General features: G+C 47.5%; 1 protein-coding gene across 1 annotated transcript in view; it reads right to left on the bottom strand.

Annotated features, from left to right (window-relative positions):
* LOC107120519 (dual specificity mitogen-activated protein kinase kinase 3-like) overlaps positions 1-15,131 on the bottom strand; it is an 81,137-nt gene that overhangs the window by 65,764 nt on the left and 242 nt on the right. The gene's annotated exons all lie outside the window — the stretch shown is intronic.

Below are 15,131 nucleotides of genomic sequence, written 5' to 3'. Positions count from 1 at the left end.
TGGAGAATGCTACTTGTGGGGGGGGGATGCTGGTTCATGGTGCAAATCTTTGCAAGATGCCTGGCCTCTTTTGTGTCAAACACTGGATGCTGCGAAGGCAGCCTATAAGGCCCAAGCTGATAAGGGAAGGGTGGTGGGATTGGATTTAAAACCTGGTGATCTGGTGTATATTTCTACTAAACACATCAAGATATTAAGACCAAGTAAGAAACTGGGTTGGAAGTTTATTGGGCCTTTTAAAGTGCGTAAAATCATCAATGATGTTGCTGTCGATGTTGAACTGCCTAAGAATCTGAGGGCTTTGCATTCTGTTTTTCACATGAGTTTGTTAAAAAGGGACCCTGGTACCTCTCCCTGGAGGCCATCGGTAACTCCCCCTCCACCTGTGCTACTTGAGGGGGATGAACATTTCGAGATTGCGGACATCCTTGACTCCAAACTGAAACGTGGTAAACTGTGGTATCTCATTGAGTGGGTGGATTTCGGACCCCAGCACCGCGAATGGGTGGAAGAAGGGGATATTCGGGCCCCTTATCTGATCCATAAGTTCCACAAGAAGTTCCCGGACAAACCGGGAGGCCTCCCGCCCAAACCGGGAGATCTCCCGCCCTGCCCGGGAGACGGAGTATAAGATGTATTTTGGAGGGGGCAGTATGTCAGCAAGCTGCCATGGTGTTCTGTGTTACTTGTGTGACTGTACAGTTTCTCCCTCCCCCTTCTGCTTGCTAGCCTGTATTTTATTCTGCTGTAACGCCAAGCCAAACATCTAGAGGACGTGGTGTAGGAGTGAGCTTGAATGCTAGCTTGTTGCTTTTAGTTCCTGGGAACTGCACCTGTATTATGTCTGGAGACAGCAGTGTTCCCAGGGAATGAGCGCGCAACCGTTGCCTTTCACCCGCCAGCGGGAAAGTGACCCATTGGTGATGTGCCTGGTTCAAATTCCTTTATTATGCTTGCCCTAGCTGTTTGTACCCATTCCTAACAAAGAACTTGTTTGAGTATCTTTCCAAAGCTTTGAAATAAATTTTGCTTTTTTGAAACGTGGATTTATTCTCGATGCTTGGGGATCCAACAGTTTGGCACCTCTGCTTTATTCCAACATGTGGCTCTCACTGCATCATCAGCGACTGCTATCAGCTCGGCCAGAGGTCCCCATCCCTTTTAAGCCTGTGGGCACCTTTGGAATTCTGAGACTGGCTGCAGGGTGCCACCACAAAATGGCTGCCACAGGAGGCGGAGACACACAGAGAAAGGAAGCCCATGTGTAGAGGAGAAGAGGGGTGAGAAGAGAATAAAACAGTGAGTGCAAAGTGATGCACATTGGAGCCAAAATTCCTAAATATAAATACACGTTGATGGGGTCCGAACTGGCAGAGACTGACCGAGAGAGAGATCTTGGAGTTGTAGTAGATAACTCACTGAAAATGTCAAGACAAGTGTGCGACTGCAATAAAAAAGGCCAACACTATGCTGGGGATTATTAGGAAGGGAATTGAAAACAAAGCAGCCAGTATCATAATGCCCCTGTGTAAATCGATGGTGCAACCTCATTTGGAATACTGTGTACAGTTCTGGTCACCACACCTCAAAAGGGATATTATAGAACTGGGAAAAGTGCAGAAAAGGGCAACTAGAATGATAAAAGGGTCGGAACACTTTCCCTATGAAGAAAGGTCAAAATGCTTGGGGCTCTTTAGCTTGGAGAAACGACGGCTGAGGCGTGACATGATCGAGGTTTATAAGATCATGCATGGGATAGAGCAGGTTGAGAAAGAAGTACTTTTCTCTCCCTTTCTCACAATACAAGAACTCGTGGGCACTCAATGAAATTGCTGAACAGTCGGGTTAGAACAGATAAAAGGAAGTACTTCTTCACCCGAAGAGTGATTAACACATGGAATTCACTGCCACAGGAGGTGGTAGCGGCTACAAGCATGGACGGCTTCAAGAGGGAATTAGATAAACACATGGAGCAGACGTCCATCAATGGCTCTTAGCCACAAGGTATAGATAGGAACTCTCGGTCTAGGGCAAGTGATGCTCTGTATTCTTGGTTCCGGGGGGGGGGGCAACAGTGGGAGGGCTTCTAGTGTCCGGGCCCCACTGCTAGACCTCCTGATGGCACCTGGTATTTTTGGCCCCTGTGTGACAGAGTGTTGGATTAGGTGGGCCATTGGCCTGATCCAACATTGGCGTCTCTTATGTTCTTATGTGAGAATAAAGCAAACACCCAAACAAGAAACTGAAGAACCCAACTGAAGAGGTGAGCAGTGTTTCATGATTGTGGCTCCTACCTTGCCACATATTTTGTTCGTCTTGAAGGTGCGACTGGACTTGTGCTCTTTTCTACTGACCCAAACAATGTTACTTTAACCTCCGTAATTCACCGGATCTTCAGTTGCAAAGCAGAATCCCAGCTGTGCAAGAGCCCCACCCACTTGCTAAAAACACTTGATGGGTGCCAACAAAGGTGCTGACAGGAACCATGGCGCCCCCAGCAATGCTCCCTCTAAGCTGTGGAGTCCTGTGAGCAAACATTCTTCTTTGTGAGCTACTGGCATGAAAGTTGTGAGCGAGCGGTTTGGCTACTGCAGAAATTAGTTTGCTCTGGAGCCATCCTTCCTGAGCTCACCGATCACCAGAGCTCTTTCCGGAGCAAATCAAACAGACCTGACTTCCCCATGTGGCACAATTGCTTGCTAGGGTTTGCACACTGGGACAAAGAGTTCATCGTCTCTTGCACCGGTGAGATTAAAAACCAACAAACACCATGCCCCAGTTTTCAGGCCGGCACTCGACCATCGCTGACACCTTCTGGCTTGTTTCTGCACTGCATGCACAAAGTGCGGGCGACACCCTTCCAAATGCCAAGGGGACGGGGCCACGGGTATCTGAAGAGCCACCTCGGAACATCTGAACACCTGACCCTCAGCTGGAGACCTGCTCTGTGCAGCCACACTGTCCCAGGTGAGGTGGGCTTGCAGTCAGGAGGGGGCTTTTGCAGCCTGGTTGCACCTGGACTCTGCGACGTTCCCCTCCTCCTGCACTCCCCGCCCCCGAAATCTGCAAAGCTGCTTCACGCTTTGACTTTTTTGGAAGATCTGTACCACCAATGCAGGATGCTCACCTCGGGAGAGGCAGTTGGATGGCAGAGAGAAGTGGAGAAGACCTGTCCCAGGACAGCCCTTGTCCATATGAATTCCTAGTTTATGTATTGCTAACTTTAAAGTTTGAGTCCAGTGGCACCTTTAAGACCGACAGCGTTTTTTTCTGGGGATAAGCTTTCGTGTGCAGGCCTGCACACGAAAGCTTATCCCCAGAAAAAAACGCTGTCGGTCTTAAAGGTGCCACTGGACTCAAACTTTGTTCTTGATTTCAAGGTGCCACTGAACTCCTACGCATCCTTGCTTCCTGCCACAGACTCACTCCTCTGAAATGCCTGCCCGTCTGACTGTTCCAGCCCTCGGACAGGATTCCTTGGGCGTGATGTTATTCCAAGGAGATCCCAGGAAGGCTCCAAGGCACGGCTGGCTTCCTCCTGCCTATTGTTTTCGATCCTCGGCGCTTTAATCCGGCCAGGGTGTGGGCCAGTAGACCGAGGCGTGGCATTCAGCCCTGTTCCACAACCGGGAACTCAACAAAGGCCGCTCTGCTCTCCCCGATTGCAACGTTTCTTCCACCTCTGCAGTTTGTTCTGACGGTGGCCCAATTTCTAGTTTCGGAACAGGGAGCTGGCGGGTGGGGGGGACACCCACCATTTTGCCTAGCCAAGGGCTACTATTTCCCCAGGAGGAGGGCTTCGCATAAATTCACGGCAAGCCTCCCATTCCCTTCATCACCGACAGAAATTTGGATAGTGTCATTTGCTTTATTGCATTTTAGCACCTACCAGTTTGGTGTAGTGGTTAAGTGCACGGACTCTAATCTGGGAGAACCGGGTTTGATTCCCCATTCACACCTGCTGGATGACCTTGGGCAAGCCATAGTTCTGGCACAGCTGTTCTTGGAAAAGAGCAGTCTCTGTCAGAGCTCTCTCAGCCCCACCTACCTCACAGGGTGTCTGTTGTGGGGCGGGGGGAGAAGGGAAAGGAGATTGTAAGTCGCTCTGAGACTCCTTTCGGTAGTGAAGGGTGGGATATAAAGCCAATCGCTTCTTCTTCTTCTACCAGCTGTCAGCTGCAGAAACAGCCAAGTGCAATAAGAGGTTGTTTTTAGTCGAGGCTTTTACCTGCATACAGTGTTCCCTCTAAGCTGAATTAGTGTGAGCTAGCTCACAGATTTTTTTAGCCTCCAGCTCACAGATTTCTGTCTTAGCTCAGGAAGGATGGCTCCAGAGCAAACTAAGTTATGCAGTAGCCAAATCACTTGCTCACAACTTTCATGCCAGTAGCTCGCAAAGTAGAATTTTTACGCTCAAGACTCCACAGCTTAGGGGGAGCATTGCTAACTAAAAAAAAATATTCTTCAAATCAACAACTACCTCTTCATCTTCATGACAACCCTGCGAGCTATGTCAGGCTGAGTGGGAGTGGAGTGGACAACTGGCCCCCAGATTCATGGCAACAATCTTCCTCAACAGTGAGGAGGGGGAGATTCAAACCTGGATCTCCCAGACACTATAACCACTACATCTCACTGCCTCACATATCAGGGTTCACCTTGGCCTTGCTGGCGCCCACCAACCCGAGGCAGCACCGTTTCCCTTTTAAGATGTACACCGGCTTGCCTCGGGGCCCCGGAAGCCAGCCTTGGTGTACTAGCTGAGGCCTGTGAATCAGCTTCCCCATTCAGAAACGTGCTGATTCATAACAGGGTCACACACAGCCAGCCAGCAGGAAACACAAGCCCAGAGATTCTTGATGCTGAAAAACATACACAGAGAAAGAGAGCTCAGCTAAAAAAAGCTCCCGTTTACATGACAGGGTAAGGCCCACGCGCGGCCACCTCACTTTCTGAACGTTGTGTTGGACAGACGAGTCTCTCAACAGTCAAAACGAGGTCTGGCAAAACAGAATGCCACAACGGCTTGGTCGGTGGGCGTACGCGCCGCCCCACCCACCAAAGACTTTGTCCAATTAGAACAATTGTCCCAGCACAGACAAAAGTCAAGTGTTTCTTCAGATTTCCTTCCTCGCCAAAACTCACGCTTCCGCTTTTTGGGTCTTAATGATTCTTAACTAGTCACAGGGACAAGCAAGATGGGCGGAGGGGAAAGGCCTGATAGGGGTCGGCATGTGCACATGGATGTGGTGCACTGCACATGTGCCCACAAGGAGGGTTTGCCAACCTCCAAGTGGCACCTGGTCTAATGCTCCGTCTAAGCTGTGGAGTCATGTGAGCAAAAATTCAACCTTGTGAGCTACTGGCCATAAAGTTGTGAGCGAGTGATTTGGCTGCTGCATAAATCCATTTGCTTTGGAGCCATCCTTTCTGAGCTAAGACAAAAATATGTGAGCCGGAGGCTAAAAATCTGTGAGCTAGCTCACACTAACTCAGCTTAGTGGGAACACTGATCACAACTGATTTCCAGACTACAGAGATCCCCGGAGAAAAAATGGCCACTCTGGAGGATAGACTTGCTGGGATAATATTCCACTGAGGTCTTTCCAAAGGCCTTGAGATCCCTGAACTAGAGAGGACAGGAAATTAATCTGGAACTTTCAGCATGCAAAACACTCGACCATGTTGTCTCGAGCAGCCTTCTCAAAGGCAGAATGGAAGCTCAGAGGGAGAAAATCTGCTTGGTATGCAGAAGGTCCCAGGTCCAATCCTCGGCATCTCCAGTTGAAAGGACCACGTAGAAGGTGATATGAAAGACCTCCAGCTGAGACCCTGGAGAGCAGTTGCCAGTCTGGAGAGACAATACCAACTGTAAGGCAGCGTCATGTGTTCATAGATTCCACTCAGGGAATAACAAGATCTACCATGACTTTTTATAGATTCAGGTGGGTTGCCGTGTTGGTCTGAAGCAGCAGAACGAAGTTTGAGTCCAGTGGTACCTTTAAGACCAGCAAGAGTTTACTCATGGTATAAGCTTTCGTGTGCACACACACTTATTCAGATAAATTGAAATGGAACTGAACAGTCCATACATATAGGTATTAGCAAATTAGCACAGAGCATAATATAAGCGCTTGACAGATGCAAGGAACAAACTGGAATAACATAAGTTTATATGGTCACCATTTCTTTTCCAGGGGAAAATATAGTGAAGGAAATAAATATATCAACATTGGAGATTGCTGGGCAGATGTACCCTTCTTAATTATGGAACGCTGAGAGTAATTAACTAAGACCCTGATATTATGCTCCATCTGTCTCCTCTCAAGCATGGAGGCAACATGTACAGTACAATCGCCCCACCTCAAAGAAGAGGATGCTGTACTGTTGCCTCCATGCTTGAGAGGAGACAGATGGAGTGCAACAACGAGGTCTCAGTTAGAACCAAGTTTGGGTCCAGCAGCACCTTTGAGACCAACAAAGTTTTGTTCAAGGTATGAGCTTTCGAAGGCATGCACACTTCCTCAGATATGCACACACGATACGTGCACACTTCCTCAGATGTGTACACGCGAAAGCTCATGCCTTGAATAAAACTTTGTTGGTCTTAAAGGTGCCGCTGGACTCGAACTTTGTTCTGTTGCTTCAGACCAACATGGCTGCCCACCTGGGTCCCAGTCAATTATTCTCAGCATTCCACTATTAAGAAGGGTACATCTACCCATCAATCTCTGATTTTGTTATACTTATTTCCTTTGCTATGTTCCTTCCCAGAATTAAACCCAAACAAACCTTCCGCTGTACTTGATGGGAAATATAAGAAAATTCCTTACGCAGAAAGGCTTTGCACCTGCCCACTCAGGGAGATAGAGACTTTAGAACATAAGTTCTTTAAATGCCCACACTATGAGGTGGCACGTAGAGAGATCATCACTCCACTGATAGGAAAAAACTCAGGTCTGCCAGAAAAAACTAAACTTGAATTTCTTTTAGTTGACAAACATCCTAAGATTACTCATCAAGTAGCCAGGTTTTGTAAGGTGATACTTAGGTCATGTAAATTGTTTAGTGGTTAGTTGTAAGTGTAACTTTTATGCTAGTCTCGGATGCATTTTACTTGGAAGCATTTTATTTTATATTTACATTTTTTATATTAGTTTTTAAATTTTCTGGAATGCTTTATCTGTAATTTATATATATACATATCTGTAAGCATATCTGGTCTAAGGACTGTAATAGAAATAAACAGAAACCCCAAACAAATGGTGACCACATGAACTATGTTTGTTATTCCAGTTTGGTCCTTGCATCTGTTAAACACCTTTATTATGCTGTATGCTAATTTGCCGCTCACCCTCTACCTATAACGTATGGACTGGCGACTTCCATTTCAATTTATCTGAAGAAGTGTGGGTGCACACAAAATCCTATACCTTGAATAAAAAGTTGTTGGCCTTAAAGGTGCCACTGGACTAAGAAACTTCTTATAAGGAGGGAGACCTCCCCAGGGAACTTAAATACACCACTTCAAGTTCCAGAGAAGAAAAAGGATGGGTAGAAATATCACAAATATGTGAAGTAGCATTCTAACTAGGGCTGCCAACCTCCAGGTGAGGCCTGGAGATATCCTGGAATTACAACCAATTTCCAGATGACAGAGATCAGTTCCCAGGGAGAAAACGGCCACTTTGGAGGGCGGACTCTATGGCATTATACCCCACTGAGGTCCCTGTCCTCTCCAAACCCTGCGCTCCTCAGGTTCCACTCTGAAATCGCCAGGAATTTCCCAACCCAGAGTTGGCAACCGTAATCCTCCCTGATCCCTTTTCATATGGGATAGCGGTGACTTTTCCCCCTTGCTCACAAGAAGAATCTCTCTCTCCCTGACAGCAAAAGCAGCCCCAGCAGCTGACTGGAAACTCAGGTCCTCGTGAGGACAATCAAGCCGCTCCTTTTTAAAAAGGTTCCTCAGGGCAACCACCTCATCACACACTCACCTGCTGAGGCACCCGACAAACACATGACCAATGCCGTCCACAAGGCATCCAGCGGCTCAGTCACCCGCTCACCTGCCAGCCCCGTGTGCAAAGGATGCTAGCTCTGAAATAGGCAGCCAGGGGCTTTAATGCGCTCAGGGAGACAGCTCGTACCAGAGAGGCAGGCCTGGGCCACAAGGTGGGGAGGAGAAGAAAGGAGAGGTCCTGGGGAGCAGGAAAAACACTGCCGTTAAAAATACTTTTCCCTAAGGCAGTGATCCCCACACAACACCCCAGGGTGCTGAGGTGCCGGATGAGATGTTTCCTGTCAGCCATTTCCTCCTTCCTCAAAACAAAGGGCCAGCCTTGGCTTTCTTCCACTTCCTGGAGGTATTTCCAGAAGGGACCAAGAGGCATCACCTTTCAGTCTCTGTCACAGGAGGAAATCTGGCCTAGAACCACCCAACCTATGGGACTGTCCCTCTATGGGGGCCATTTTGAGTAGGGCCTGTGACCCTTTCCCCAAAATTTCAAAAGTGCACACAGGCTCCACTAGGGTTGCCGGCAGTGTTCCCTCTAAGCTGAGTTAGTGCGAGCTAGCTCACAGTTTTTTAGCCTCCAGCTCACACATTTTTTGTCTTAGCTCAGGGAGGAGGGCTCCAGAGCAATGAATTTATGCAGTAGCCAAATCGCTCACTCACAACTTTCATGCCAGTAGCTCACAAAGTAGAATTTTTGCTCACAAGACTCCACAGCTTAGAGGAAACATTGGTTGCCAGGTCTTACCGGGCTGCCAATGGGGGGCTCCAGCCCGGGTTCCTGGATCTTTGAGCGCGCATCATGATGATGTCACCCGGAAGTGATGCCATCACACCAGGCACGTCACGCAGGGGATGCTCTAGCATTTGGCCAAAAACTCTACAACGTCCTCCGCACGACATGCCCGGTGTGATGACCTCACCTCCGGGTGCTATCATCGCACCGGGCATGTCAGGTGCAATGGGGCTCTTCAGAGGCGGGGCTTCCTTGGCTGGCCAGCAGCAGGGGGAACCCTCGCCCCCACCAGGGGATGGCCACCCTAGGCTCCACAAAGGTGATGAACCCCACCTGTGAGGCCTCTCTGGGCCAGTCCAATAGAAGCGGACGGGAGCCGTGGGGGAACTCAGCCGGCCTCTCTTTCTATACCAGGGGTCCCCAATGAATTGCCCGTGGGTGTCACGGTGCTTGCGGACTCCTGGCGGCTGTTGTTGTCTCACCTCCTTCTCAGAAGGCAACATGTGGAACCTGATACTGACTCCACCCAGAGCTTACAAAGCTCCACGGGGCATTCTAAATAGGATGCAGGACGACAACAAAAAGACCTCAGGATCCTGGCCTGAAATTAGGGTTGAAAGCTCCAGGTTGGGAAATTCCTGGAGATTCGGGGGTGGAGCCTGAGGAGGGCGGGGTTTGGGCAGGGACTTCAATGAGGTACAATGCCACAGGACCCACCTTCCAAAGCAGCCATTTTCTCTATGGGAACTGATCTCTGTCACCTAGAGGTCGCTTGTAATAACAAGAGACCTCCAGCCACTAACTGGAGGTCGGCAACCATATCTGAAATCTCTCCTTATTCCACCACCACCTCGCCTTAAACAGCCCACCTGATCAAAAGCTCACTTATTTTTCAGTACCATTTTGGTTGGTTTTAAGAAAAGGTATACCACAGGTTTACCAGATGGAAACTTGCCAAGCAGAATATCTGTACTTTCTGTGTGTGTCACAACAAATGGTCATTTGCATTCACCCCTAACAGGTAGGGAACCCACCCCCTCCACAGTTTTACAGTACAACGTTAAGCACGTGTACTCAGAAAGAAGGGTCGTTGAATTCAACGGAATTTACCGTGTTTCCCCGAAAATAAGACACTGTCTTATATTTATTTTTTTCTCAAGAAGACACACTAGGGCTTATAGCACAAATGCATAGAAATCCTGCTAGGGCTTATTTTTGGGGTAGGTCTTATTTTCGGGGAAACAGGGTACTCCCTAGCAGACAGCCAGTGTGGTGTAGTGGTTAAGAATGTCAGACGAGTATCTGGGAAACCCAGGTTCGAATCCCCATTTGTGCCATAGAAACTTGAAGGTGACAATGGCCTAATCTACCACACAGCGTTGTTGCGAGGATAAAATGGAGGAGAGGAGATTGATAAAGTGCTTTGGGTCCCCATTAGAGGAGAAAGGCGGATATAAATAAATAAATAAGGCTGTTTAGGACTGCAACATTAGATTGCAAAATGTTCCAATCCCTCCTCATTAAAAAAAAAATCAGAATGAATTTCTTTTCTCCTGCCAGCAGCCACCAATACTTAAATCTTGCATCTTTAAGCAATTTGCAAGGTTCTGCCCAGGTTCCCATCCAAGAAGGATCCCAGCTGCCGAGCCAGAAGGGAAGCGGGCAATGACCGAGATCCAAGTCTGGCCTGAAAAAAGTTATTAAGATCTAAACGCGGCCTTTTGCTTTTGAGCAGGCCAATATTTCAAATGTTTCCAGCCAAAAATTCAGTCAAGCGAAGCAAATTGGCGGTTCCATCAAATCGAAGCTGGCTCACTTAATTCCTTTTTTGTTGTTAAATCCATTTTCCAGCAAGAACAGTTAGACGGCTGGAGCAGCTGGTTGAAGGGTCGTTTTTACCCATTCAGATACAGACACAAAGGCCAGCGAAGGAAGATTTAACACCTTTCAGGAGAGAAGGATTCCACTGGGGCCGAAGAGGATCTCACTGCCAATCTTCTGTCTGCTGCAAGACGCCACCAACATGGCATTAACTTCAGTGGACTTAAAAGGATGTAACTTTGCTTTGTCCTGACCTGGATGGCCCAGGCTAGCCCGATCTCATCAGATCTTGGAAGCTAAACAAGGTCGGCCCTGGTTAGTAGTTGGATGGAAGACCACCAAGGAAGTCCAGGGTTGGTACCCAGAGGCAGGCAACGGCAAACCACCTCTGAATGCCTCCTGCCTTGAAAACCCTATGGGATTGTGACTTGATGGCAAAAAAACCCCAAACTCTGCTTTGCGCAGCCCTGTGCACTACTGCAGATGAACAGTAGCCAACGCATTTTTAAATGCACAGTAACTTGTTGCAAAAATTCCCACCTCACGCATTATTTCCTTTTTATCATGCACCTTTTCAAACCGGAACCGCAGGACTGCATGTGCAGGATTCCAGCCAAATACTGAGCTCCATCCTCAGATGTGACGCTGCCCATACAACAGCAGCAGCTGTTCACACATGGGAACGGGCCCAGGGCAGAATTCTACTTTTTGAGTCCAACACAGAATTCCCAAACCATTATTCATCCAGTGATTTATACCCTTGCTTTGGTCCCCAACTGTTAACACTTAAATTGTTAACACTTAAAGCATTCAAAAATGCTTAGGGCATACATTTCCAACATTTAAGCCTTAGCATGTTACAGACTCTTGGGAAGGCCTGTACCTTTAAATGCATTTCAGTGGAACCTGAACTTTTTTAGGACAGTGTACGTACACCACATTTTGAAGAGCTCTGTCAAACACCATTTGAAGAAGCCAGGAAGTACTTTAATTTTTTATATATATATAAACAAAAAGGAGCAGAAATATTTATAGCCATCAGTCAGTGCTGGCCAGAAACCAGCCTTGCAAACAAGTCAATAATAAAAGTTACTAGCCCATAAAAATATTTCACATGCCTCTCTGCCCACTATATATATATGTTTTTAAAAAGCCTTTCTATGCATACCATGCTGAGGCACAAGGAAGGACTTGGGGAAAAACCCAACCAACCCAAGAACAAATTCTCCTCCAATTTGCAAGCTGTTCCCCAGCCTAGAGGAGCTGCGGTGGCTCAAGTGGTTAAGACGCTGAACTGCAGGCTGTGGAAGGTCAGTAGTTCAGCAGTTCGAGACCCAGGGGTGCCGCATGACAGAGTGAGCTCCCGTCTCTAGTTCCAGCTCCTGCCAACCTAGCAGTTCGAAAGCAAGAAACTGCAAGTAGATAAATAGGGACCACTTCGGTGGGAAGGTAACAGCGTTCCGTGCGCCTTAGTGTTTAGTCATGCCGGCCACATGACCACGGAAACGTCTTCGGACAGCGCTGGCTCTTCGGCTTTGAAACGGAGATGAGCACCGCGCAAGGGAACCTTTACCTTTACGTTACCCTAGTCACCTGGGGAGTTCCTGACACATACATAGGCGATCAGGTCAGGGGTCTTTTGCAAGCCTTTGGCAAGACCACACCTACCAGAGGGACAAAAATCATGCCATGAGCAATCACTCAGTATCTGAACACCCCATCTTCTTTCCAGTTACATAAGTAGCAATTACTCTATTATGTTTAACTATGCCAACAATGTACAGCCCATACTTTAGCTGCGATTACACAAGTAGTAAACTTGAAAGGGTTTCCCAGTCTTTGATGTGGGGAATAAAATAATTAAGAAACATTCATACTTTAGCTTTAATCTCAAAGAAGGGACATGCCCTAAAAAATAAGATAAAAACATAATTTGACCAAAACAGAGCACAGCCACTGCCAAGTCAGCAGTTTAAAAAAGAGAAATTCTGCATTTGAATGTCTTCGTAGAAAGACCTTTTGCTTCCAAGGTAGTTGGGAATTTCAAACGTTCCCTTTATAACTAATCATAGTACTACCTCGCCTTTTAAACTCCAAAAAGGCTCCCAGCTTAATTAGTCTGGGAAACTGCAGTCAGAAGTGACAGGGGATAAATACTCTAACAAAGGAATTACTAGCAGAACTACAGTTCCCATGATTCTTTGCATGTGTGGAGGGGAAAAAAAGAAAGCAAGCAGTTAAAATCCATTTCAGACCAGTTGCAATTTGTCTTGTAGGAGTACCTTAACACGCAACACAATTGTTTCTAACACATTAGCATTGTTTGTGAAACCCACAAGACACAAAGGGCCACAAACATTTTTAAAGCTGATTAAAAAAAAAAAAAGAGTAGCACTGACCCCGTCCACTTAAAAACACAATAACACTCTTATAACCCATTTTTTTTCATGCATTGATGTTGATCCAGTATTCATATGAGATCATCTGAACAAAACTGAACGGGAAATCCTTATTAATTTAGGGGGGACATTCAGTCAGAATCCTATGAAACCTGGAAGCTTGCTTAACTGCCATGCAAACATTAGTAAAAGTCACATGCAATCCTTTAGTGATTGGGTCAGCAAAAGAATACCGTTTGTCAGATGCAACCCAACACCCAGGATGACTTATGTAGCGTTTGTATTCCAAGAGCCTTCCCATCCCCCAACCACCTGGAAGGTTACATGCTGTTGTTTACTACTGGTAGCCAAGGCTGAGTAGAGCAAATCAGAATTCCTGGGCTGGACAGGAATTTGAACCCATGCCTTCCAAACCCTGGCGCCCTATTTCACACAGCCATGTGCATCCAGAAAAGCTCACTAACGTTAAGACTTGCTCTGCTGGATCAGGCCCCAGCTGATCGAAATTCAGCATTCCAGTATGCTGAATTTGCATCACCCAGAGGGTGTGTGGAAGGCCTTCCCTGTTGGTCTCCACAGCACCTGACATTCCGTGGTACACTACTCCTACACAGGAAGGTTCCATTTAGTTGTCATGCTCGACAGAACTCTGCAAGAAGCTAACTATAACATTCAGGTTACCGGGAGACACTATTAATTAAAAAGTACCAAAAAAAAAAAGGCTCAGAGTTTTTAAACCAGTACGAGAGCCTTCCCAAACTCTTTGCTTTACAACCCATTGCTCTTCACTGAGAGGCTCTCTCACTGCTGGCTAAACTCTCTTCCCCAACACCAGTAGAGAGAGACAGTCCTAGATTTGTATGTGCACCCCTCCCTCCAGTTCTCAAGTTGGTCAGACACTCATTTCATGCATACCAGGATGCAGAAACATAGAGTTGGAAGGGACCTCCAGGGTCATCTAGTCCAACCCCCTGCACAATGCAGGAAATTCACTGATAGCTTCCCCCCCTCAATCCTCCAGTGACCCCTACTCTATGACCAGAATGGGGGGGGGAGCCTTCAGGATCCCTGGACCAATCTGGACTGGAGAAAAATTCCTCCCTGACCCCCTAAGTGACAATCAGCATTATCCTTATATAAGGAAGGGCATACGAGAAAGGGACCCAAGAGTGGAGCACTCACTCATCCCTTCTTGCTCTCCCCCTCACAGTCTGCCTAAATTTCCCCCCTTGACTCTTCCGCTCGATGCGGCTAGGGAAGGCATGCCTCTGAGACCCTTGAGGTTCATACCCACAAACACGCTCAAAGGAAGGAGAGAAGGACCACCCTGTATGTCTACACAAGTGGGATTCCTTCACTCAGAAAAGTGAGGCAAGAGTCCAGAGTGGGGGGGGGGGGGGGGGCCAGAAAGAAATGGGGCTATCGTCAGCTATCTGTAACACAACCCCATTCAAAATGGGGGCCTCCCACTATCTAGGATGGGGGGGGCGTTGCCTCTCTCAAAATACAAGATGTTATTACAGAACGAAACAGTGTGGTGCATTTTGGGTCAGACTTGGGTTCAAGTCCCCCCTCTGCCATGAAGCTTAGCTGGTGACTCAAACCTACTTCACAAAGTTGTCATGAGGATGAAATGACACCACTGTGAGATCCTTGGAAAGACTAGCATTAAAAAGAGCGATCAACAGAACGGCACCAGAGCCCAGGATACTCCTCAGGGCGTTTCCTTACGCCTCAGCAACAATCAGATCCGACTGGATGACCCCTGGTCACCCCTTTCAACTTTGAGATGAAATAAATAAACTGGTGCTCAGGTGAGAAACAGAAATGTCACATTTCTCCCGGAATCTTGCCTATGCCTTTGGGAGAAGAATTTGGTAACAGAGAGTGATTATTCCTGATCTCTTGACCTGGAGGGTTTTTTTTAAAAAAAAAAAAGAAGAAGAAGAGATTTGGACGATCCCTTTTGCCCCACACGCTTCCCAAAAACCCGAAACATGTTCTTTTGCCAGTGAGCCACTCGCCCTCCGAGCCCAGCGGGAGGAACTCCGTCCTGCAAAGCACCTGAGCATTGACAGTAGGGAAATGGGGCAATTGCAAAAAAAACCCCTTGCAGCAAGAAGAGGAAGCGAAACGGAAGGACCGGCGCTGCTGCCCCCCC

The sequence above is a fragment of the Gekko japonicus genome, unplaced genomic scaffold, assembly GCF_001447785.1.
Source record: "Gekko japonicus isolate JY-2015 unplaced genomic scaffold, Gekko_japonicus_V1.1 scaffold869, whole genome shotgun sequence".
Classification (NCBI taxonomy): Eukaryota; Metazoa; Chordata; class Lepidosauria; order Squamata; family Gekkonidae; genus Gekko; species Gekko japonicus.
This window is presented reverse-complemented; position numbering and strand designations above follow the sequence as displayed.